At 47.4% G+C, this 26251-nt stretch overlaps 1 protein-coding gene across 1 annotated transcript in view; it reads right to left on the reverse strand.

Moving 5' to 3' along the window:
- The window catches only part of LOC126004357 (uncharacterized protein ENSP00000471857-like), a 103787-nt gene that overhangs the window by 43745 nt on the left and 33791 nt on the right, over window positions 1-26251 (reverse strand). The gene's annotated exons all lie outside the window — the stretch shown is intronic.

The following is a 26251-nucleotide window of genomic DNA, read 5'->3' on the forward strand; positions in this document are numbered from 1 at the left end:
CTGCTGCCTGGGCTTCCACCCACTGTTGCAGGAGGGACTGAGGGGTGAGCTGTGCTTTGGGGTACAGATCTGAACCAGAAGGTTGGGGTCAAAAGGGGCGCAAAAGAGGGGTTGGAGTGATACCACAGTGGGTAGAGAGTTTTCCTTGCACACAGCAGACCTGGGTTCCACCACCGGCATCCTGTATGGTCCCCTGAGCCCACCAGAAGTATTTTCTGAGCACAGAGCAAGGAGTAATCAGTGTGTCACCAGATGTGGTCCCAAACCAAAATGAAACAAAAGAGCACAGAGCTTCCCCTGACCAGGTGGGTTTGTGGGAGCCCCAAGAAGGCTCAGATCCTGGAGAACTGCAGGAGCTCAGACACATCTTCCCAAAGTTGGGGCCCTGAACAGAACAGGGAGCCTTGGCAGCCTGGTGTGCAATTGGGAGAGCACTGTTTGTTCCCTTGAAGAAGGTGGATTTCTTGGGATGGTGAGTGCTTTTTGATTATGAAGAGGCTAGTGGTCACTCTGGGACCCTCTGGCCCTCATCCCCTCACTGAGCCCTTCACTTTTCTGTTACCTCATTGTTCCCATTGGTGGCAGAACCCACAGTCCCCAGGGCCTCTCTGGTGAAACCTCACTTACTCAGAGTCATCCAGAGTTGCCTTGTGGGGCTTTGTTCTCTCCTCCACTGGTTCCTATATGCATCATATGCACAGGGGAGGTTAGCACCTCAGAGAAGGGTTAGGCATTGAAGGGACTACAGGGGACTAGAGAATGATGGACAGGGGACTCTAGCATCCCAAAGAACACCACTGAGTTGGCTCAGTTTCTACCACGTGAATGTGGCCACACCTCATTTCAGCATGTGCCAAATAGTCAGATTAGGGGAGGAACCCCCCCCAGAGGAAAGGCAGTGCCCATTCTCAGGAAACTCCTGGGTTGATGCAACCCATGTGGCCGTGGCAGGAGACATAAGGGTTGGCCATGACAATTGGCCATAGGTTCCACATGGCCATCACAACTTCCTGCTCATGGACAAGTTTCTGCTCATGCCACCATCCCCAAAACCCAAGCCTGGTGCTGAAACAATAGTACAGCAGGGAGGGCATTTGCCTTGCATATGGCCAACGTGGATTTTATCCCTGATGCCCCATATGGTTTCCTGAGCCTCACCAGGAGTGATCCTTGTGTGTACAGCCAGGAGTAACCCCTGAGCATAGCTGGGTGTGACCCCAAAACAAAACTGAAATCCCAAGTCATCCTTCGCATTCAACGCCCAGGAAACAAGCAGAGTGGGGCTGGAGCATTTTCCCAACACACGTAGAAACGGGGTAGGGAAGAGAGAGACTATGGGGCTACGCCTCCTTTTGGGGCCAAAGCAGTGGTGCAAGTCTTAGGGCATTTGCCATGCATGCACTGACCTAGGAAGAACCGCCATTTGATCCCCTGGCATCCCATATGGTCCCCCAAGCCAGGAGCTATTTCTGAGCCCATAGCCAGGAAAACCCCTGAGCATCACCGGGTGTGGTCCTAAAACAAGAGCAAAACAAACAATAAAACGCCTTCTTTCACATGGCCAATCCTTGCACCTAGTGTCCCCTGAGCACAGAGATGGGAGTAGTCCCCAAGCACTGGGTATGCCCCCATTCCTCCCCTAAAAATGCAAATAGAAGCTAGGTGCCCACACTGAAGCCCAGCTGGCTGTTCTGTGGGCTGGTCCAAACTGTGAGGGGAAGTGTGGCACCCATTAGCTGGGGCATCTGGAGGGGACAGGCAGGGCATTCAAGGCAGGGCTTAAGCTGCTTCCCTCTATCTCAAAGGCAGCAGTGGGGTTCCAGACCAGTCAGCTTGGAGGACAAGAGTCAACCACAGACATTATCCCCTTCTCCTCAGCCCACCCCATCCCTGTGTCAGGGGTCTTATGGTCCTGAGAAAAAGGTACAGCAGCCCCGGCTTGGGGGGATGGGGAGCTCCGAGGAAGAATTTCAGGGAGGGGTGGACATGGGGCCACAGAAAAGGCAGAAAGCCAGCTGGGTCCCAGTGTGCAGGCAGTGGTGGAGAGGGTCCCTACATTTCCTCACACAGGCAGGTGCCTCACCACTGCACCCATAAAAGGGCCAGGCAAGCCAGAACTAACCGGGAGCCCAGGCAGGCACTGGAGCAGTGCCCAGATGTGGGGCTTCACCCATAAGAGGGTCGTGCCAGCCTGAGCTTGAAGACGGAGACGGAGCGGGGTGCCCAGTGACGCGGTTCCAAAGGTCTCAGCTTTTTTTTTTTTTGCATGAGCACCAGAGACTCCACGTACTTCCAGAGCTCCAGGTACATCGGGGATGTGGCAGAGCAGAGTAGCCTGCTGCCTTGACCTTGACCTTGACCACTATAACTACTCTCCATGCAATGCCAAGCCCAGGGGAATGGTTCAGAGTCCTTGCCCTGGCCCTTCTCTGGGAAGCCCTCTAAGCTGGAGTAGAGGGTGCAGGAAGCACCCACTTCTCCCCAGGCCTCCTTCAGGCAGGGCCCCTGCTGTTTTCAGCAGCTCCTGTGCTGGACAGCTCCCAGCCTACTCCTCCCAGGAGGTGTCCCAGCCTCTGCAGACAGAGGGGAGCTCTGCCCCTAACTTTCCTCCCTTTATCTTGGGATTTCCACCTGCCCCAATGGGGTCACAGTTCACCTACCTGCCCACCCTCCTCCTTCCAGGCCTGGGCCAATCCCAGCCATTCCTCTTGCTGAAAGGAGTAGCAGGGCCTCCCAGGAGCCCTCAGTGTGGGCCAATGCGGGTGGCACAGGGACTCAGTAGCCTCTGATTCTGCCTCAGGATTTTCTTGCACCGGGCCTGGCTGCAAGCTGACTTCTTCCCTCCCTCTGGGCCATTCCCCAGCACCAACCATTCCCTCAGAGGCAGAAAAGCAGAGTTTGGAGTCACCAATGGGAAATGTCTCTCCCTGCCCAGGCTTAAGGCTCAGCTTCCTTCTGGAGGCCTCCCATCTAGAGACAGCCACCCTCCAGGGGTGAATCTTAACACCTCATCTTTCCTTCTTTGTTTTGGGGCAACACCACCAGTTGTGCTCTGGGTTGATTCCTGGCCTAGCATCCAGGAATCACTTCTGACTGGCAGGGCTTGGGAAAACTATATGGGTTCAGGGGATTGAACTTGAATCAGCCGTATGAAAGACAAGAACCCCACCTTCTCTGTACTATCACATTAGCCCCTAATTCTTGATTTTTCTGCAATGTCAAGAATTGAACCAGGTTCTCATACATGGATCCCCCTCAACCTCAGTGTCCCCCTCAACCTAAGAACACCTGAGGGTGCTGTTCATATATCAGCTCTTTATCTGATGGACCCAGGCAGCTGGGGCTGAAGCAGGAAGGCCAGTCCAAGTAAGAGTGGATGTGTAGCCCAGAATTGAGAGGGGTCTGTGCTCAGTACGTGGGAAGCCCTAATCTGAAGGAAGGAGAGATAGAACAAGAAGTCAGGCACATGCTGAACTGCCCACCCCAAACCCCACAAAAGTATCAGGAGAAAAACTTGCCTGGAAGCATCCAGACAACTGACAGAAGCTCCAGGAGTTTGGCCAGAAGGAAGGATCAGGAGAGGAGCGAGCAGCAAAGGTCGCAGCATTTGTATAAATGTATTTGGGATCTGATTCGTTCTGTGACCCTTTGACTCACTGATGTCCAGCCACTGCCATGAGACCTGACTCATCTGAGGAAACAGAAAGAACCCGGGTAGATGTTGTAAAGGCCAGAGCCTGGCTGGGAGAGCAGATGCCTCCATCTGCAACTGGCAATAGGAAAAGCATCTTTGACCTGCCGGAACTGAGCTCTGAGAGCCAATGCAGTCCCAGTGCTGACAGGCTGGGGGGAAGCGGGGACAGGGGCCCAGAGATAATCAGGCCTGTAATTCGACACAGGGCTGGGAGATGCCTTAGGAATCAATACTTCCCATCTCTGCACCCAAGCTCTAGTGGCCATTTCCCCCAGTTCCAGCTCCAGCTCCCCAAATTCCCACCTTTCAGAGTGGGGAACACTACTGAGGGGCTAGCACAGACTGAGGAGTTTGCTGTGCTTCACAGCAAGGGCCTTGGGGCATCCTGATATTGGCTTTCGATCTACTCCTGCATTGGAGTGGATGATAATACAGCAGGTAGGACACTCTCCTTATATGCAGTCAATCCAGATTTGATCTCCAGCATCCCATATGGTCCCATATGGTCAGGAGGCTGCCAGGAGTAATTTCTGAGCATTGGGGCCATGTATGGCCCCAAAGAAAAACAAAAACAAATCAAACTTCTTCCCCTCAGACAGCCCCCAGGTTCCCAGAAGATGTCAAGAAGATGAAACCAGAGGGAAAAAAGGGACCCTCCGGGCCGGAGAGATAGCATTGAGGGTAAGGAGTTTGCCTTTCATGCAGAAGGTCATCGGTTCAAATCCCGATATCCCATATGGTCCCCCGAGCCTGCCAGGAGCGATTTCTGAGCATAGAGCCAGGAGTAATCCCTGAGCGATGCCAGGTGTGACCCCCCCCCCAAAAAAAAAAGGACCCTCCAAGGATTAGCTTCAGGGGCTGACAGGCAGACAGTTGTAGTTGGTTTTTGTTTGTTTGGGGGCCAAACCCGGTGATGCTCAGGGGTTACTCCTGGCTATATGCAGAGATATCGCTCCTGACTTGGGGGTCCATATGAGACACTGGGGGATTGAACTGCGGGTCTGTCCTAGGCTAGCGCTTCAAAAGCATTCACCTTACAGCTTGCGCTACCACTCTGGCCCCAGGCAGCTGTAGTTGGGATGAGACTCCATACAGCCCCTGTGTTCCACGACCACCCTGGTTCCACTCTTCACTCCTGGGCCCCAGGATCTTTGCCTCAAGGCCCCTTCTCTGCTGCCCTCTCTTGCCTTCACAGAGCCATGCCCAGCCTCAGCATAGATCTACATTCTTGACATTGTCATTCACTAAATACAGAAACTTTTCCAGAGATAAAAAAGAGATTAAGACATTTGCTGTACATGCAGATGACCCAGAGTCAATCCCTGGTATCCCTTATGTTCCCCTGAGCATTTTCGCGAGTGATTCCTGAGTGCAGAGCCAGAAGTAAGCCCAGAGTAGTCTGGGTGTAGTCTAACCTTCAATTCCCCAGGGTTCCATATTCAAGTAATTTAAAGAAGAAATGGGTAGAACAGCTTTTTCTTTTTTTTTTCTTTTTTTTTTTTATTATGAATTATGAGAACAAAAGATGCAAAGAAAGAGGATAAGGTAAAGTTACAGTGGAAGGACAATCACCCAAGAAGTCCCCTTGCTGTTATCTTAACTTTGAACTTTCACCAAAGAAAGTTAAGATAAATAAAACAGAATCCATGTGCAATTACTTTGTCCCTCAAGTCCCCAGATTGTAGCACATTATAATATTTCTTAACAGCACACAAGGCAATCTAAAGCCATCAAACTTACATAACTCCTTAAACATTAGAGGTATAGTATTTTTTACATTTCCATGTACATGCATATTAGCTTAAGTTAACCTCAAATTTTAAGTGGGTGTGTTTTAAGGATTAGAGTCAAAGGAGCACAGTAAAAACGGTGTTAGAGTGGCAATTGTTGTTTGCATAGGCCCACCAAAATATGAGAGGCATGGAAAGGAATAGCCTTGGCCTAAATACAAAGAGATCCTACCCCTGAAGTTTCCTGGCATAAGACCAGCTCTAGGCCTCAGGAAAGTTATCGTTCGCTCCAAGACATTGTCCGTAGCGCCAACACACTTATCACACAGTCTCTGTTGTTGGTCTCATGTTTCTGTATTAAAGATTCTGGAATCTGCATGTCCTACATTGAAGTCATGATGTGGAGTGCCTTCTCGTTTCACCTCACCATGAAAGGGGAATGCAGGAAGCCCTGTCCTGTAAGCAGGTTGTTGTTGTTAAGTCTTCTCAGTGTTAAGGGAAGTCTCTTTTGAGCAGGACGATGTCTGAGCAGTGGTAGGGTCTTCCGTGGTAGAGGATTGCTTCCAGGTGATGTTATAGACAAACCTCACCATAAAGGGGCAATACAGCAAGCCCTGTCCAGTAAGCAGGTCATTGTTCCTCTTGTCTTCTCAGTGTTAAGGGATGTCTCTTTTGAGTAGATCGATGTCAGAGCAGCTGTAGGGTCGTCCCTGGTACAGGAATGCCTCCGGGTGATGTTATATACAACCTTGGATGTTTTGTAAATGTCTTCTGTAGATCAAGGGGTAAATGGAGAATGCCCATTTTTCTGAGGCCTGTGCCAGGTCTTTATGTCAATGTTCAGGGTGTAAGGTCTCATTGCACTACAAGATTTGTGTGTTCCCATTTCTATTAGATAAGAACTTATTGGTATGTATTTTCCCATGTTAGTGTGCCTACGCAAACAAGATATAAAGCCACGTGGTGCTATCAGATATATGGGGGCATAAGAACATTTCCAACAAGACCCATGACTTGGTTCAAACATAATTATTAAACTGAGGGATTCTTTCACACCAAATTCCATATTGAGCAGTTCACAAAGAGAAGATAAAAAACATGGGGGGGGGATCATCACTGTATAAGAAAGTATTTAGCAAAAGTTATAGCCATCAAAGAAAACACCCATAAAATGTTGAAAAGATATGTGTCCTTTTTATGCCTTTTAAAATAGTTGGGTGGGTGTTAACTCTAGGTCTGTGAATTAGGACTCAACAGTACTTAAGTTAGAAAGGGTAAAAAAGGAGTAATGATGATAGGAGATAAAGAAGTTAAAGAGAAATATGAACTTATGAAGGGGTATGCAAAAGGGCAGAGAACAAAATGGACATTCTGCATACATAAAAACATAATTCAATGATAGTGAGTACTATTAATGTTTCTTGTGAGAGTACTATTAATGTTTCTTGTGCTATCGCCCCCGCGCGATTTTGAAAATGTAGACTGGACAGAGATTACCAGTGCCAGCCAAACCTCCTCCTGCTAGACTCCCGGCTCCCAGGAAGGAGAGATCCTTCAAGAAGCTGGGAGACCAGAAGTTCAGAGCCCCACCCAGACCCTCCCTAAGGAGCCGCATGGATAGTGGGGGAAGGCCTAGGGTACCTTCAAGCTCCACCAAGGGACCCAACTCACCGGCTTGCCCAGGCATGTGGCCCGGGGAAGCCCTGCAGATCTGGAGCAAGGCGGCAGAGGGGTGCAGGGGTTACCCAAGTCCCGCACCCCCCCTAGGCCTGGCCAAGCAGGCCTCCGGCATGGCGTGGGCCTGCCAAACCTCCTCCTGCTAGACTCCCGGCTCCCAGGAAGCAGCTTTTTCTTTTTAAAGATATATGTCAAATAATAAAATCTTTTTGTGGGGCTGAAGAGATAGCATGGAGGTAAGGCGTTTGCCTTTCATGCAGAAGGTTATTGGTTCTAATCCCGGCATCCCATGTGGTCCCTAAAATCGCCAGGAGCGATTTCTGAGCATAGAGCTAGGAGGAACCCCTGAGCGCTGCCGGGTGTGACCCAAAAGCTAAATAAATAAATAAATAAATAAATAAATAAATAAATAAATAAATAAATAAAGTAACAATGGTGTTTAAATAAAGATATTATTTTTAAAAAATAAATAAAATAGAATCTTTTTGTTTCTGGACATTACCCAACAGTATTCAAGGATGACTTCTGATTCTGTGCTCAGGGATTGAACCAAAGTCTGCAGAATATACAAGGCAAGTACTTTAACCCCTCTACTATCTTTTGTTTAGTTATTTTGGTTTGGGGTCATACCCAGCAATACCCATAGCTTACTCCTGGCTTTGCACTAAGGGATCACTCCTGGTGAGTTTGGGGGAACATATTTTCGTTTGTTTATTTTTTGGTCCACACCCGGTTATGCTCAGGGCTTACTTCTGGCTATGCGCTCAGAAATTGCTCCTGGCTTGGGGGACCATATGGGACACTGGGGGATCAAACCGTGGTCCATCCTAGGCTAGCGTGCACAAGGCAGATGCCTTATTGCTTGTGCCACCTATCCGGCTCCTGGGGAACATATTTGATGCTGGGGGTCAAAGCTAGGTCAGTTGCACACAAGGCAAACACCTTTACCTGTTATCCTGTCACTTCAGACCTAACCCATACTATCTTTCTGGCTCCTAAAATCCCCCTTTAAAAAAAATCTTTACAGGGGCCAGAGCGAAAGTATAGCGGTGGGCATTTTCCTTGCATGTGGCCGACCTGGGACGGACCAGAATTAGCTCCCTGGCATCCCATATGGTCCCTCGAGCCTGCCAGGAGCAATTTCTGAGCACAGAGCCAGGAGTAATCCCTAATATTAGCTGGGTGTGGCCCCCACAAAAAACTTTACAATTCTTTCATTTTGATATGATTTGAAAATGGTATGAGCACCCACTAAACAATCCTGAAAATTTTATGTCTCTCCAAAGAGCAGCACAGAGCCTACAGGAGCCAGTCCCAGTTCCCCCATTATCAGACCCTAGCAGCAACTAATTCATTATCAGTGTTTTTTTTTTGTTTGTTTTGTTTTTTTTTTTGTGGTTTTTGGGTCACTCCCGGCAGTGCTCAGGGGTTACTCCTGGCTCCATGCTCAGAAATTGCTCCTGGCAGGCACGGGGGACCATATGGGACGCTGGGATTCGAACCGATGACCTCTTGCATGAAAGGCAAACGCCTTACCTCCATGCTATCTCTCCAGCCCCAGTTTTTTTTTTTTTTTATTCAGAAAACTTTTTGCAAGTTGCTTTTAGTTACATCAACTTTTAATAGATCAAGGGAAAGTAGTAATTTATTTTTTTGGTTTTTGGGCCACACCCGGTAAGGCTCAGGGGTTACTCCTGGCTATGCGCTCAGAAATAGCTCCTGGCTTGGGGGACCATATGGGACACCGGAGGATCGAACCTAGGTCCGTCCTAGGCTAGCGCAGGCAAGGCAGGCACCTTACCTCTAGCGCCACCACGCTGGCCCCTCATTATCAGTTTTTATAGATTTTCCTATTCTGAAATTTTTATGCAAATGTGACCATGAAATATGTGGCTTTGTGGTCTGGCATCTCCCACTCAGCATAATGTCTCACTCAGGTCATATTCTGCCCATGAACCTTCCTTTCTATGACAAATTATCTCCCATAATATGAATTAAACAATGTGATTTTAGCAGCAGCTGATGGACATCTGGGCTGTTTTCATCTCTGGCTTTTACGAATGATGTGATGTCGCTATTAACATCCAGGTACAGGTTTGTCTGAACACATGCCTTTGTTCTCAGGCACACGCTGAGCAGTGGAATCACTGGGTCAAATGGCATTTCCCTGGCCCACTTTTTGAGAAATTGCCAACCTGTTTTCCTCAGCAGCTGCCACCACTTAACATTCCCACTAGCAATGCTGCTGGCTCCAATTTCTATGCAGAATCATCAACACTTGTGATTGTCTTTCTCAGAACCACTTTCTTAGTGAGTGTCAGTGGAATCTCATTGTTCTTTTGATCTGTGTTTCCTTGCTAATTAATGATACTGAGAGTCTATCGTGGGCTCATTGGCCATTTGTGCATCATTTTTGGAGAAATATCTACAAGTCTTTTTGTGAACTTTAAAATTGAGTTGTTTGGGGTCGGAGCGATAGCACAGAGGCAGGTGTTTGCCTTGCATGAAGCCAACCCAGGACAGACCTGGGTTTGATTCCCAGCATCCTATATGGTCCCCTGAGCCTGCATGGAGACTTCTGAGTGAAGAGCCAGAAGTAACCCTTGAGCACTGGTGGGTATGGCCCAAAAACCAAAACCAAATAAAAATAATTAAGTTGTTTTTCTTTAGCATTTAATTACAATAATTCTTCAAATATTGTAGATGCTAGATACTTACAAATTACAAAAAATGTGGGGGTTTGGACCACACCTAGCAGCATTCAGGGGTTACACCTGACTTAACTTTGGGAAATCATATGGGATGCTGGAGATTGAACCTGGGTCAACCATATGCAAGGCAAATGCCTTACCTACTGTGCTATAGTTTCAGCCCCTACAAAAAAAAATTTTTTTTTTTTTTGGTTTTTGGGTCACACCCGGCTGTGCTCAGGGGTTACTCCTGGCTCTACACTCAGAAATCTCTCCTGGCCTGGAGGACCATATGGGACACCAGGGAATCGAACCACGGTCCATCCTATGCTAGCATGCGCAAGGCAGACACCTTACCACTTGTGTCATAGTTCTGGCCCCCAAGAATTAAGAATTTTGTTTGTTTGATTTTGGACCACAGAGTTATGCTCAGGGTTTACTCCTAGCAGGATTCAAGAGACCACAGGGAATGCCAGGGCTCCAGAAGCATGTAAGACAAGTGCCTTTCTTGCTGTACTCTATGGTCCTCTGAGCAAATCTGATGGGAAAGTTACATAAAATCTCCCAAGGTCATGGTCCAGAGTGATAGCACAGTGGTAGAGCATTTGCCTTGCATACAACCAACGCAGGACGAACCTGGGTTCGATCCTGGGCATCCCATATGGTCCCCAGAGCCTGTCAGGAGCAATTTCTGAGCACAGAGCCAAGAGTAACCCCTGAGTGCTGCCGGGTGTGCCCCCCCAAAACCCCTCAAACTCCAACAACTTGACAAATAAAATGTTAAAAAAAATTTAAAAAGTGGGCCTGGAGAGATAGCACAGCGGTGTTTGCCTTGCAAGCAGCCAATCCAGGAACAAAGGTGGTTGGTTTGAATCCCGATGTCCCATATGGTCCCCTGTGCCTGCCAGGAGCTATTTCTGAGCAGACAGCCAGGAGTAACCCCTGAGCACTGCCAGGTGTGACCCAAAAACCAAAAAAAAAAAACCAAAAAAAAAAAAAACCTGTGTTCAACCCCTGGAATTATCTTTCGGAGCCTCTCTTCCCTGTCTTGACAATATCTTTCTTTTTTTTTTTTTTTTTTTTTTTTTTTGGTTTTTGGGCCACACCCGGCGATGCTCAGGGGTTACTCCTGGCTGTCTGCTCAGAAATAGCTCCTGGCAGGCACGGGGGACCATATGGGACACCGGGATTTGAACCAACCACCTTTGGTCCTGGATCGGCTGCTTGCAAGGCAAACGCCGCTGTGCTATCTCTCCGGGGCCCTGTCTTGACAATATCTTAAAGTTTAAAATGTTTAGCAAGTCCAAAATAGTTTTGTTTTAGTGTTTACAAATGAAGAACTCAGAGCTCAAGATTCCAAAGGCAGGAGATTCATTACATTCCCCACCTTCAGCCTAAAGGAGTTTTATCTCTGTGTCTCCCTATTACTCACGACACCCATAGATAGTGGGCTGGGTCCAAAGCCACAGAACACTTGGTACTGCTTCCTCAGGGGTTTCAAGTGTGAGTAGAAAATGCCCAAGGAAAGATGAGGTCTCACTATTCAGAACCTGTAGTTGGGGAGATCCGCCTTCAGGATTAAGGATCAGGTCCCCTTCAGTGTCTCAGCATTCAGCTGTGGTGAACTCAGGACAACATCGTTTCAACCTTACAAAACAAACTTGGGTTCTGTGGGCCTACCCGGCAGTAGTGAGTGGCCTCATACTGACTCCTGCTCTCAGAGCCTTTCTTGCTTGCACTTGAAGACAAAGATTGCTTCAAAAATCTTGCTTGCAAAGATTTGAGGGTCTGGCACAATTTTGGGGTTCAGTAGCTGCCAACTTCCTTCCTTTGAAAGTTGTTCATAAGAATCATGATGGGTAATGAGATTTCCCTTATTGGAAAGGATCCTAGAGATGACTCCACTGAAGCCCCTCATTTGTTCAGAGAAAAAGGGGAGCACAGAGAGGCGAAATGATTTGCAGAAGGGCATGTGTGCAAACCCTGAGAGTCTGAATCCTGGTATGGGGATATCACCCAGCATGGACACCAGGGCTGGCCTGTCACAGGGACTGACACTGCTGAACTGTAACCAGGGCAGTGTTTCAACTCCTGGAAATATTGAAAATCCAAGTCTGGGGCTTCTAAGAGTGGCTCTGGAGGAACTGACATGGCGAGTGATTTCAGTTCCTTTCCAGAGCTGCTAGAGGCGACTGATGGGAAAGAAAGGATTCCCAAGGCTGTTTGCCCAGAGTGCCCCCTGCATCTAGAGTGGACTGTCAGGCCCCAGGTGCATCCTCCTCGAAGAACCTTCCCTAGTGGCTCAGCTGCCTCGCCTGATTCCTTTCACAGGCCCAGAGGCTCCCACAGCAGCAGGGAAGTAGTTAACGAAACCTCTGCTGGTCTCTGCAGGTGCTGCCATAAAGAAAGGCCCTCGCAGGGCTACTATCAGGATCATGGGAGCAGGAGGGATAACGAGCTTTTTTGTCTTAACTGCAGGCGAGGACACAGGGTTGGTTTGTTGGAGGACAGGACAATTAGCCTAGCTGGCGCCCAGAGGCTGAGGAGCCCTGACAGGGCTTCCCTTGCTGTTGCCTCTCAGAGGAGTTTGGACTGGAGCTATTAATGCCCGAGTGGGACAAGCCAGGCTGAGAGGCACAAAGAACTTGCTGGCAGGGAGAAGGCTGAGGACCCCATGGGACTGAGCCCCAGAGGCTGCTCACTCCTTCCTGGAACCCAGACACTATCAGGACCAGGCTGAGCCAACACCAAGTCTCAGAGATGCAGAGGGGAAGCTGAGGGGAGATGTGGGGGGGAGGAGCTGAAAAGGGGAGGAGCACCCCTGTCTCCAGATGGTGGGGAAACAGGGAGCAGCAAGGAGGAGATTGGGGGATTCCAGCAGAGCAGATGGGATGGCGCCAAGTCTGGTGAAGGGGGCATGACCTTGGCCCCTAGTCAGCTGCCTATTTGTCTGGGCCTGGACCTCAGTTTTCTTTCTTTAGGTGGCCAATACCTTCTTTTCTTTCTTTTTCTTTTTTTGTGGGTTTTATTATTATTATTATTATTATTATTATTATTATTATTATTATTGGGTCACACCCGGCAGTGCTCAGCGGTTACTCCTGGCTATCTGCTCAGACATAGCCCCTGGCAGGCATGGGGAACCACATGGGACGCCGGGATTGGAACCAACCACCTTACGTCCTGGATCGGGTGCTTGCAAGGCAAAAGCAGCTGTGCTATCTCTCCTGCCCCAGGGTTTTTTTAGGTCACACTCAGCTGGCTTGGATGACACCATATGGGTAATGGGGATTGAACGTAGTTCAGCCTCATACAAGGCAAGTGCAACCCAACCAGTGCCCTCATTGTCTCCTGGTGAGGACAGTTCTCTGCTGGCTAGTTAACCTCTCTCAGGCTCTAGAAGCTGCAGAGACAACCTCAGGACCAACTCCTAGTCCTGACCTTGCTGGAGCCCTGCCTGCAGGCTCAAGTGCTGACTTCCAGCTGAGCTTTGAGGAAGGCAGGCAGGAGGGTGCCAGGGCCCTGCTTTCTTGGCCTCCTTTTCCCTCCATGGGGTCTCTGCAGAATTCCAGCTCCCACAGCCTCTCTAGACCCTTCCTTCTTCGCTGGCTCCTAAACTCATGAATCAGTCAGACCCCTGTATTATTTCCTCTATCATGATGGCCTTTCTGTGACACAGACCCACACAAACAAGGAATGTCTTCACCCTGTTTTCAGACTTTTACAGGGGCTCCTTTTCCACTGGGCATCCCTTAAAAACAGTGGCAATGTGGGGCCAGAGCAATAGCAAAGTGATAGAGCATTTGCCTTGCATACAACTGACCCAGGACGAATTCATGTTTGATTCCCAACACACAATATGGCCCCCTGAGCCTGCCAGGAGTGATTTCTGAGTGCAAAGCTAAAAGTAGCCCCGGAGTGCCTCCAGGTGTGGCCCCAAAACAAAACAAAAACAGTGGAAATGTCCTTCATCTTTAAAAATACCCAGAGTCAGGCCAGCACGATAGCACAGGTTGGAGGGTATTTGCTTTGAACATGGACAGCCTGGGTGGGTTTTATCCCTGGAATCCATAATATCCCCGAGCACTGCAAGAGTGTTTGTTTTTTGTTTGTTTGTTTTTTGATTTTTGGGTTACTCTTGGTAATGGTCAGGGGTTACTCCTGACTCTTCTCTCAGAAATTGCTCCTGGCAGGCATGGGGGACCATATGGGATGAATGATGAATGCTGGGATTTGAACCGTCCTGAATCGGCTGCGTGCAAGGCAAATGCCCTACTACTGTGCTACCTCTCCAGCCCCCACCAAGAGTCATTTCTGAGTGCAAAGCCAGGTGAAACCCCTGAGTGTTGCCCAAGGTATGGCCCGACACCTCCAAATATTCAAAGCCCCCTACATGGTCCCAGATTTATTTCAGCGACCCTATTCAGAAGGGGTCGGGGCTCTGCCAGCCTTGGAAGTTGATCTCAGCAGTAAAAATATGGTGCTGAGAACTGAACCTAGGTTCCTACACACAAACATGTACCCCACACTTTGAATTCTTCCTGACCCCAGCATCCCTGGGGTCACGCTTTTCTCTGGTTGAGACACTTCTCAACCTGATTTCCAGGCTGGGTAATTCAGACTCTCCAAACTCCAGGTCCAAAGTCCACTTCAGCCTCCTCCTTCTCATCTCCAAACCTGATACCTCTTTGCTTTGGTTGAGTCGCTGAGCCCCAGTATTGGGAGCCGTCCTTTGTCCCACTCATGCCCCACCCCTCCAGTCCTTCCTCCACACCATTCAGTTCTCACTCTGTTATGATGAGTTGCTGGCTGGTCTTGGTACCATGTGCTACTCCCTTTCCCAAGATGCCGCCAAAAATGCAAACCTGACTACATGTTATTTCACACCAAAAAATTACCCCAAATGAGCTCAGTCATGCCCCAGTAGGGGGCCACACCTTCTATGTGCCCTCTGCCAGCTGCACAGCTGCCTGGCCCCTGCAGGGAGCTCTCTGGTCCGAATCTGCTGTCTGATGCCTTTGTGTCTGCAGCTTCTGCTGGAGTGCCCTTTCCCATTCAGGCCCAATGATCTGCAGAGGGAAACCCAAAGCCACTGAGATGCTGTGTACAGCAGGGCAGCGCACCTAATGCAGCCTTCTACGAGAACACAGCCTCATCCCTGCTAGAAGCAGAGTCTTAGATATTTACATGTTTCTGCTTATCTCTGGATCCCTAAACATCAGCATAAATAGGGGGGCAAGACAGTAAGTTCTAGATCTGGAGCACCTCTCCCTAACAACATCATGAACCAAAACCCTGACAGCATATATATGATAGACAAAAGACTCTGAAGGGCAGACCTCAGCACTGAATAATGTACAGCAGAGAGGTAGGGGCCTTCAAGGTCTCTACCCTCAAACACTCTAGACTGCTAAAAGACATCAACTCAGATGCCCACTGGGTACCAACAAAAAAGCATCAATACCAACAACTCTCCCCAACCAAAAAAGAGGCAGTTTAGAAAGATAGAGTGTTGCCGGAGAGATAGCATGGAGGTAAAGCATTTGCTTTGCTTGCATTGCAGAAGGACAGTGGTTCTAATCCCGGCATCCCATATGGATGCCAGGAGCGATTTCTGAGAACAGAGCCAGGAGTTACCCCTAAGCACTGCCGGATGTGACCCAAAAACAAAAAAATGTAGAAACAAAAAGATAGAGTGTTGGGAGGAAGGCCAGAGCAATAGTAGCATAGTAGCAATAGTACAGCAGGGAAGATAGTTGCCTTGCACATAACAAACCCAGGTTTGATTCCAGGCATCCCAGAAGCCCCCTGAGCCCACTAGGAGTGGTGCTGCCTGATTCCAGGCAAACATTACAGAGGAGACTGTGGGAGCCACCTCAGCAAAGTCTACATGGGAAACAGAGTCCCCTCTGCCCAGTCCAAGGTTGGAAGAAGGTGACATGACAGTCCACTACCTCCAAGTGGCAATGATATGGCAAGTTTGCCTCCAGTGTCAATGGAGAAGAGAGACTGTAACCGCCCCACCCCCACCCCACCACCAATGGTGATGGGGAGAAGGAACAAAAAATACAAAGAATCAAGTGGAAAATTTTGCACTAGAAAAATAAAGCACTGAATTCTTTTTTTTTTTTTTTTTTTTTTTTTGGTTTTTGGGTCACACCCGGTGGTGCTCAGGGTTTACTCCTGGCTGTCTGCTCAGAAATAGCTCCTGGCAGGCACGGGGGACCATATGGGACACCGGGATTTGAACCAACCACCTTTGGTCCTGGATCGGCTGCTTGCAAGGCAAACACCACTGTGCTATCTCTCCGGGCCCAAGCAACTAAATTCTAATCACAATAAATTAGTAAAGTTTTGAAATAAAGTATTTCTTGTGCTCCCATTTAGTTCCACATATACTGAAATAAGTGAAGTATTTCTTGATGAAAGAAATCTCAGCAAATGGTCTCAAGAAGAGAATATAGTGGGAAGATTAACATATTAAAATGGCAATACTCCCCAAAGCATTGTACAGATTTAATGTAATTCCTCTAAGGATACCTATGATATTCTTCAAAGAAGTGGATCAAACACTCCTGAAATTCATTTAAAACAATAAATACCCATGAATAGCTAAAGCAATACTAGGGAAAAAAAAGATGGAGGCATCACTTTCCTCAAATTTAAATTGTACTACAAAGCTACAGTCATTAAAACAGCATGGTATTGGAATAAAGACAAACCCTCAGGTCAGTGGAATAAACTTGAGCATTCAGAGAATATTTTCCAGACATACAATCTATTAATCTTTGATAAGGGGGCAAGAAACACAAAATAGAGCAAAGAAAACCTCTTCAACAAGTGGTGCTGGGACAACTGATCAACACATGCAAAAAAGCGAACTCGGACCTCCATCTAACACCATGCACAAAGGTCAAATGCAAATGGATTAAAGACCTTGATATCAGACCCAGAACCATAAGGTATATAGAGGAACACATAGGTAAAACATTCCATGACATTGAGGCCAAAGGCATCCTTAAGGAGGAAACACCCCTGTCCAAACAAGTGGAAAAAGATAAACAAATGAGACTATATTAAGCTGAGGAACTTTTGCACCTGAAAGGAAATAATGACTAAGATATAAAGGCCACCCACAGAATGGGAGAAACTATTCACCTGATATCCATCAGATAAGGGGCTAATATCAAAGATATACAAGGTACTGACAGAACTTAACAAGAAAAAATGCATTAACTCCATAAAAAATTGGGAAAAGAAATGAAGAGACACTTTGTCAATGAAGAACAACAAATGGCCAAAAGACACATGAAAAAATGCTCCACATCACTAATCATAAGGCAAATCAAAACAGCAATGAGGTACCATCTCAGAGCCTGGCACACATCACAAGAATAAGAACAATCAGTGCTGGCAGGGATGTGGGGAGAAAGAAACTCATTCACTGCTGGTGAGAATGCCCTCTTGTCCAGCCTTTATGGAAAACAATATGGAGATTCCTCAAAAAACTGAGAAAAGTTATTCCACTCTTAGGGATATATCCTAGGAATACAAAAACACAATACAAAAATGCCTTCTGTACTTCTATATTCACTGCAGCACTATTTCAATAGCCAGAATCTGGAAACAACCCAAATGCTCGATAACAGGTGAGTGGTTAAAGAAACTGGTACATACACACAATGGAATACTATACAGCCATCAGGAAAAATAAAGTCATGAAATGTTCTTACACATGGATGGACATGGAAACTATTATGCTGAATGAAATAAGAGGAAGAGAGACAGACACAGAGTAGTCTAACTCATATGTGGGATTTAAAAAAATTAAAAGACATTATTGTAATAATACTCAAAGACAATAGAGATGAGGGCTGGAAGAACTGGCCCACGGTATAAAGCTTACCACAAAGAGTGGTGAGTTCAATTAGAGAAAAAACTACACTGACCTTTATCATGACAATGGTAATGAGTGAGAGAAATAGAATGCCTGCCTTGAAGACAGGCAAGGGAGTCGGGGAGGAGGGAGATGGAGGGCAATTGGTGGTGGGAATGTTGCACTGATGAAAGGGGGGCATTCCTTAAATAAAAGACATTCTTGCAATAATTTTCAGAGACAAAAGAAAGGGCTGGAAGTTCCAGCTCACTACATGAAGCTCACCACGAAGAGTGATGAGTGCAGTTAGAGAAATAACTACATTGAGAACTATCATAACAATGTGAATGAATGAGGGAAGTAGAAAGCCTGTCTAGAGTACAGGCGAGGGTGGGGTGGGGAGGAGGCAGATTTGGGACATTGGTGATGGGAAATGTTGCACTGATGAACGGGGGTGTTCTTTACATCACTGAAACCCAACTACAATCATGTTTGTAATCAAGGTGCTTAAATAAAGATATTAATTAAAAAAAAAAAGAAAGGGGGCCCAGAGAGATAGCACAGCGGCGTTTGCCTTGCAAGCAGCCGATTCAGGACCAAAGGTGGTTCCCGTGCCTGCCAGGAGCTATTTCTGAGCAGACAGCCAGGAGTAACCCCTGAGCACCGCCGGGTGTGGCCCAAAAACAAACAAAATAAAAAAAAAGAAAGGAGGTGTTCCTTTTTATAACTGAAACCCAACTACAAATATGTTTGTAATCATGATGCTTAAATAAAAATATTAATTTTTTTAAAGAGAAGAGAATAGAGGAGACAGGACAAATAATCAATGGCTGGTAGAACAAATGGTATAACTCACTATGAGTCACTGAAAGAAAATAATCACACACACACACACACACACACACACACACACACACACAAAATGGTCTCTACCTTTGAAATCAATGGGATACTGACAGCAAGTATAGCTTTATATTCTTTTTTTTTTTTTTTTTTTTTTTTTGGTTTTTGGGTCACACCCAGCTGTGCTCAGGGATTAGTTCCTGGCTCCACACTCAGAAATCACTCCTGGCAAGGCTCAGGGACCATATGGGACGCCGGGATTCAAACCAATAACCTTCTGCATGAAAGGCAAACACCTTACCTCCATGCTATCTCTCCGGCCCCTGGTACTCATTATTTTAAAATATCCTTTTTTTTTTTTCAAAATATTTTAATTCTTTAATTTTATATCATTTAATGTATTTTATATTCTTTATATTCCTATTTATAGATATTAAAATATCCCAAAGAGATTCTTTGCATCCCTTTGTATTCTTTACATATCCTTTATAATAATGTCTGCACATATTTACATAAGTAAATTTAACAAAAGGAGACAATTATTCAAAAAATTACAAACTACTATAACTCATCCAATATGAATGATTTGAATAATCCCATAATTGTTAAGAAAATTTAATCATAATTTTAAAACTCCCCAGAAATGCACTTCCAGGCCCAGATGGTTTTATTCGAAAATTCAGAGAACATTTAAAAAATTAACACCATTTCTTACATAACATTTGCCAGAAACAGAAAAATGCTTTCATCTTCTTTTTATTTGGTTTTTGGGCCACACCCAGTGATACTCTGGTTACTCCTGGCTTTGCACTTAGGACTTACTCCTGACGGTGCTCAGGGACCAAATGGGATGCCAGGGAATGAACCCAGAAAGACCACGTGCAAGGCAAGTGACCTACCAGCTTTAGCTCCTGTTCAGCTCTTTTTGAAACTTTTTTTTTGGGGGGGGCCACACCCGGTGATGCTCAGGGGTGACTCCTGGCTATGTGCTCAGAAATCACCCCTGGCTTGGGGGGACCATATGGGACACCGGGGGATGGAACCATGGTCCGTCCTACGCTTGCGCTTGCAAGGCAGACACCTTACCTCTAGCGCCACCTTCCCGGCCCCCTTTTTGAAACTTATATGAAGCAATATTATTCCAACACCAGCACCAACAACACTCTCTTAAGAAAACTATTGGCCAGTATCTTCATTCGTATAGATATTGAAATTCTTAATTAACCATTAGTCATTAGAGTTCAATAATAGCAATAATAGTAAAATAATAAAAGGTATGATATAATGCAGGAACAATAAAAATAGGCTATTTGAAAATCAATAAAAGACATAAGAAAAAGATTAGGTTCATGGAAAAAAGTTCAGTATCATTAGCCACCAATACAGATAGAGGGGCTGGAGAGGTAGCATGGAGGTAGGGCATTTGCCTTGCGTGCAGAAGGATGGTGGTTTGAATCCCAACATCCCAACATCCCAACATCCCATATGGTCCCCGAAGCCTGCCAGGAGCAATTTCTGGAGTAACCCCTGAGTGCTGCTGGGTGTTACCCAAAAACCAAAAAAAAAAAAAAGAAAGAAAGAAAAGAATACACATAGAAATCATTATTGCTGTACACCATGAGAATAACTAAGATTTTTAATTTTTTTGTTTTGGTGGTCACACCCTGCAGTGTCTAGCATTCAGCCCTTGTGGTACTCAGGGATGAATCCCAGGCCTCCCACATGCACTGTGGCATGAATAACTAAAGTTTTTGGGATGAGGGGCTGGTGTTTGGAACCATATGGAACCATATGTGCCAGGAACTGATCCAGGAATACAAGGAAGTGCCTAACCCCTGTACTATCTCTCTGGTCCCTCGAATCAGTAAAATATAAAGTGACAACACAAACCATTGATGGAGTACAGGGAAATGGATTTGCATTTCACTGATGGAATACAAGACGGTTATACCCACTTTGGAAAAGAGCCAAGCAGTTTCTTTCTTTTTAAACTTTACGTAAGCCCCATGGTTACAAATTTGTTCAGTGTTGGATTTCAATCATTCCATGTACACCATCCTTCACCAGTACACCCTTCCCATCACTAATGTCTCCGTTTCCCTTCCTCCCTCAAAGCAGTTTCTTATTCTTTGCTTTGGAACTGTTCCTAGTGGAATTCTTTGATCATACCTAACAGGCTTGGGGGACCCTATGCAGTGTTAGGTATTGAACCCGGGTCAGACATGTGCAAAGCAAATCCTACTTGCTGTATTATCTCTCTGACCCAAGAGCTGAGTTTATTTTGGGTATACCCGGTGGTGCTCAGGTTTTACTCCTGACAGTGACTCAAGTGTTTGGGGACCATATGTGATGCTTGGGATCAAACCTGGTTTGGCTGCAAGAAAGGTAAATGCCTGTTGTGCTATTGACCCAATCCCAAGTTGAGCAGTTTCTTAAAACTCAATATGCAACTACCATACCACTCAGCAGTGGCACTTTCAAAGGAATAAAGATTAATGTTTACCCAAACTCCTCTTTACAGGCAAATATGTCAGCTTTATTTGTCATTCCAAACTGAAACAACTTTCACCTTTTAGCAATAAGGAGTAAAACATTCCTATCACAGAGCTCTACCTGCAATACAGAGACACAAACTACTGATACATATAGCAGCCTTGGCGAATCCTGAAAAGGACATTACATAAAGGAAAGGAAACAGGAGCAATGGACTGGACACCACCTGCTTCCATTTATAGAGCAGCTCTGAAATGATGAGTGCAGAGACAGGAAAAACAGATGAGTGAAGCAGATGTTCTGGAAGGGGTGGGGCAGGGGTACGTGGGCGTGGCTACTAAAGGCAGCAGAGCTGTCCTGGCAGGGGCTGTTTTCTGTCTGGCAGAAGCCAAGCTGGCTGGGATGCTGAACCACTTCCATTCTGTGAGATTAGAAGGAAGTGAGCAAAGGCACAGGAAACCTTGTTACTTCTTTGAGTGTGAATTTTCAGGGACTTCAAAATGCCAACTTCAGAGTCATGGAGATGGTTCAACAGCTGGAGCATTCAGGAAGCCCAGGTTCAATCCTTAGCACCATAAGGTAAGATTCCTTGAGCATGGAGATGGGAGTAGCCCCTGAGCATCAACAGGTGTAGCCCCCAAACAATAACCAAAGTTTATTTATTTGGGAAACACCCAACAGTACTCAGGACTTATTCATGGCTCTGTTCTCAGGAATCACTCATGGCAGGGCTCGCAAGACTGCGCAGTGGTCCAGAGATTGAATGGGCAGGCTACGTGCAAACCAAGTGCCTTATCAGCTATACTCTCTCCTGCCCCAAAAGTTTAATTAGAAAACAAAAGCAGGGGGCCGGGCGGTGGCGCTGGAGGTAAGGTGCCTGCCTTGCCTGCGCTAGCCTAGGACGGACCGCGGTTCGATCCCCCGGCGTCCCATATGGTCCCCCAAGAAGCCAGGAGCAACTTCTGAGCGCATAGCCAGGAGTAACCCCTGAGCGTCACAGGGTGTGGCCCAAAAACCAAAAAAAAAAAAAAAAAAAAAAAAAAAGAAAACAAAAGCAGGGGCCAGAGAGATAGCATGGAGGTAAGGCATTGCCTTGCATGCAGAAGGACGGTGGTCCGAATCCCGGCATCCCATATGATCCCCCAAACCTGCTAGGAGTGATTTCTGAGCATAGAGCCAGGAGTAACCCCCGAGCGCTGCCAGGTGTGATCCAAAAAAGCAAAAAAACAAAACAAACAAAAAACAGAATATTTAGATGAACAGGTAAAAGAAAAGGAGTTTAGGAGCTGGAAAGATAGTACAGCAGATGGAGAGGATGAGGCAGACTAGGCTTGATCCCTAGTACTTGCAAGTGGTTTCCCAAGCACCACCAGGAATGATCCATGAACACAGAGCCAGGGGGAGCAGAGCCTCTGAGTCACTGGGTATGATCCCCCAAAACAACAAAATTGGGAAGAAAAAAAAAGGGAAAAAGGAAAAAGAAATTTAAGGAAAAAATATTCCAGGGCTGGAGAGATAGCATGGAGGTAGGGCGCTTGCCTTGCATGCAGAAGGATGGTGGTTCAAATCCCGACATTCCATATGGTCTCCCGAGCCTGCCAGGAGCAATCTCTGAGCACTGAGCCGGAGTAACCCCTGAGTGCCGCTGAGTGTGACCCAAAAATATAAAAAACTAAAAAAAAAAAAAAAAAAGGGGCCGGAGCAGTGGTGCTAGAGGTAAGGTGTCTGCCTTGCAAGCACTAGCCTAGGATGGACCGTGGTTCCATCCCCCGGCGTCCCATATGGTCCCCCCAAGCCAGGAGCGATTTCTGAGTGAATAGCCAGGAGTAATCCCTGAGCGTCAACGAATGTGGCTCAAAAGCAAATAAATAAATAGATAGATAAATAAATAAATAAATAAATAGGAAAAATATTCCACATTTGAAGATCAAGAATGAAATCTAGGGCAGGAACAATAGTACAGCAGGTAAGGTGCTTGCTTTGCATGTGTCCAAACTAGGTTTGGTGGCTGGCATCCCTCCCATACAGTCTATCGATCACCATCAGGAGTGAGTCCTGAGTGCAGAGCCAGGAGCTTTGCTGGGTGTGGTCCAAAACAAATAAATAAATAAATAAATTTTGTTTGTTTGTTTGTTTTTTGTTTTTGGGCCACACCCAGCGGTGCTCAGAGGTTACTCCTGGCTGTCTGCTCAGAAATAGCTCCTGGCAGGCTCGGGGGACCATATGGGACACCGGGATTCGAACCAACCACCTTTGGTCCTGGATCGGCTGCTTGCAAGGCAAACGCCGCTGAGCTATCTCTCCGGGCCCTTTGTGTGTGTGTGTGTGTGTGTGTGTGTGTGTGTGTGTGTGTGTGTGTGTGTGTGTTTTGGGTCACACCCGGCGGTGCTCAGAGGTTACTCCTGGCTGTCTGCTCAGAAATAGCTCCTGGCTCGGGGGACCATATGGGACACCGGGATTCGAACCAACCACCTTTGGTCCTGGATCGGCTGCTTGCAAGGTAAATGCCGCTGTGCTATCATTCCGGGCCCGGGTTTTTTTTGTGTGTGTGTGTGTCACACCCATCAGTGCTCAGGGTTACTCCTGGCCCTGCGCTCAGAAATTGCTCCTGTCTGGCACAGGGGGCCATATGGGATGCCTGGATTCAAACCACCATCCTTCTGCATGCAAGGCAAATGCCTTACCTACATGCTATCTCTCAGGCCCCCCATTCATTCTTTTTAAAGAATGCCCTAGTCTAGAGTTGTCTCTACAATTCCTATCTTACATCTCTTCCCTTCCTCTCTTTATAATAAATATGAGAAACATACTATCAAGGCAACATTCCTGGTAGAAATCAAATTGTTCCCACTCACTTTCAGCTATATCTGTCCTCAATTGGGTCCAAATTCTCCACAGCTGACAGCTCAGTTTCTTCCCTGAAACTGGGGCAGCCTCAGTACAGACACACCATCATCGCACTGCAATGCCCTCACCTAGAATTATCCCCAAGTTTGCCAACATGGTGGATTTTGATGTTTCCACAGGCAGATGCCAACCGCCCAGGATGAACTGAATAAAACATGTCACAGGTGCCCTGCATCCCCAGCAGCCCTGAGCCCACCAGAATCTGGAGTGTATCTGGCAGTGACATTCCCCTACTCAAGCACACAGCCTTCTGGTGCTGTCTCCCATCCAGCTCTTAATTGCATGCGCCCTTCCCACTGCAATAAACAAGCATGTGGAGAACATTCCAGCAGCTCTTCGTGCACACGGATGATCATCTACTCTGGAGAAATTCCTATGTGATCCTACTTTAATCGTGGAATAAACAAAACCAAATTAGGAAGGGAAATGTGGCACAGAAGAACACACAAAGCTATAATAAGTAATTCGAGGCAACATGGAAAGCTTGGCCAGGTCCCAGCATGGCCGCCTGAACCACTGAGGTCCCCTCAGTGCCACATCCCCAAAGGTCATCCCCGGGGACCACTCTAGCCTGGTGTGCACCAGAGGAAGGGTGAGGGGCCAGGTGCACCTTAGGGCCTGTTCCCAGGACCAGCTCATGTAATGTTCAACCTCCTATGCTCCACATGGCTAGCAGGCAGCTCCCATCAGGGCCCAATATTCTGAGGTTGGTTTCAGGTCCCATTTGAGGAGCCAGTGTGTGGTCACCACATATCTGAATCCTCATGGTAGCCCCCCACATGCTGCTTCAGTATCAGGCAGAGGCTCTGGGTGGCAGCCTGGCTCTGGGCTCATGGCACAGCCATCATAAGGGTCAAGCTTGCAACCCTGTGGGACAACCACATGACTCAGTGGCTTCAAGCCCTCTTGCACTTTCCATATTCCAGCTGCTAGACAGAAGCCAGAGGGACACCAACATGCTGGACACAGCAGTGAAGGGTACAAAGCTTAAGCTGCTCAAGTAACCAACTGGCTGTGTCCCAGGCAACGACCAGTCAGGCCATGGGGAAACAGAGGTGGCCACAGGGCTCAGGGAAGATGTGCTGTCCATAGCTAGGAGCTCCCGATGGGGTTGAGGTTGGGTGGGCATGACCCCTGCCTACCCAGAGACCAGAGACCACGCTCATGTCCCCACAGCATCTCAAAGGCCCCTCCTATTTTCTCTGACACACAGAAGCGTTGCCTCACCTGACACTATCGGGTATGTGAGGTGAGAGGCTGCTCAGGCCTCAGAAGCAGATGGCCCAAAATCTGGGCAGCTTTGGGGTCTGGGAAACTGTCCTCAGGGCTGGCAGGATGCCCTGGAATGGCCTGGCCATGGCTACAAGTGGGCCACAGGTTCTTGCCAAGGAGAGAGGAGGGAAGAGGGAGCCAGTCCTGCCCCACTTGCTCCGCTTCACAGCTTCCAGGTCAACTAATGAGGGCACAGAGGAAACCTCACCACCACCATGGCTGAGAATCAATCAGGACTGGGGAGCCCAAAGAACTGGAGATCCTTCTCCAGAATGGCATGAGCCCCCAGCAATGTCAGGTATGGCCCTGATGCCCCAGTACTACCAGGTATCTCAGTGCCAGGCCAAGTGTTTTGGGGGATAAGAAGATCTCGAGAACCCAGAGGACATACCTGGTGCTTCTTGTGCAAGCTGGATGACCTTGTTTGGGCCCAGAGACACTGGGCCAGGCACATGCACCTTTGAGCTCATCCCAGGTCAAGTGCTCCAGGGAGTGGCCTCCTAGGCCCCCATCACTACTTGGGTGGCCCTTCCCTCCAAACAGTAGAAAATCCATAAAAGTACAGAAGGTATGTGCCTTGCATGCAGCCAACCTGGGTTCAGTCCCCAACATCCCATATGGCCCCCTAAGCCCACCAGGAGTGATTCCTGAGTGCAGAGTCAGGAGGAAGGCCTGAGCATTGTCGGGTATGGTTCAAAATCCAGAACCAAACCAAAACCAGACTCAACCAACAGTGAACCATATAAATCCTAATGAACCAAACAAAGGTGGGCATTTATAACGGGGGCATCACACAGATCACACAGAGGCAGGGGAGCTGGGCAGGGCAGCCCTCAGGCTGCAGCCACCTGCGCCGGTCAGACCCTTCGCCCTCTCCCCTCACAGTGGTGGTGGGAGAATGTGGCCTGGTAGACAGATGGACAGCAGAACTTTCTGAGATAGAGGGGTGGGGACCAATGGCTACCCTTTCAGGGTGCCCCTCAGTCCCCCCAAAATGGCCCCTAGTCCACGTGGCCATCCACCCAGCAGCAGTGCCAAGAAAAGGTCAGCTTCAGCATTGTTGCTCTTC

The sequence above is a fragment of the Suncus etruscus genome, chromosome 3 (genome assembly GCF_024139225.1).
Source record: "Suncus etruscus isolate mSunEtr1 chromosome 3, mSunEtr1.pri.cur, whole genome shotgun sequence".
NCBI classification, from domain to species: domain Eukaryota; kingdom Metazoa; phylum Chordata; class Mammalia; order Eulipotyphla; family Soricidae; genus Suncus; species Suncus etruscus.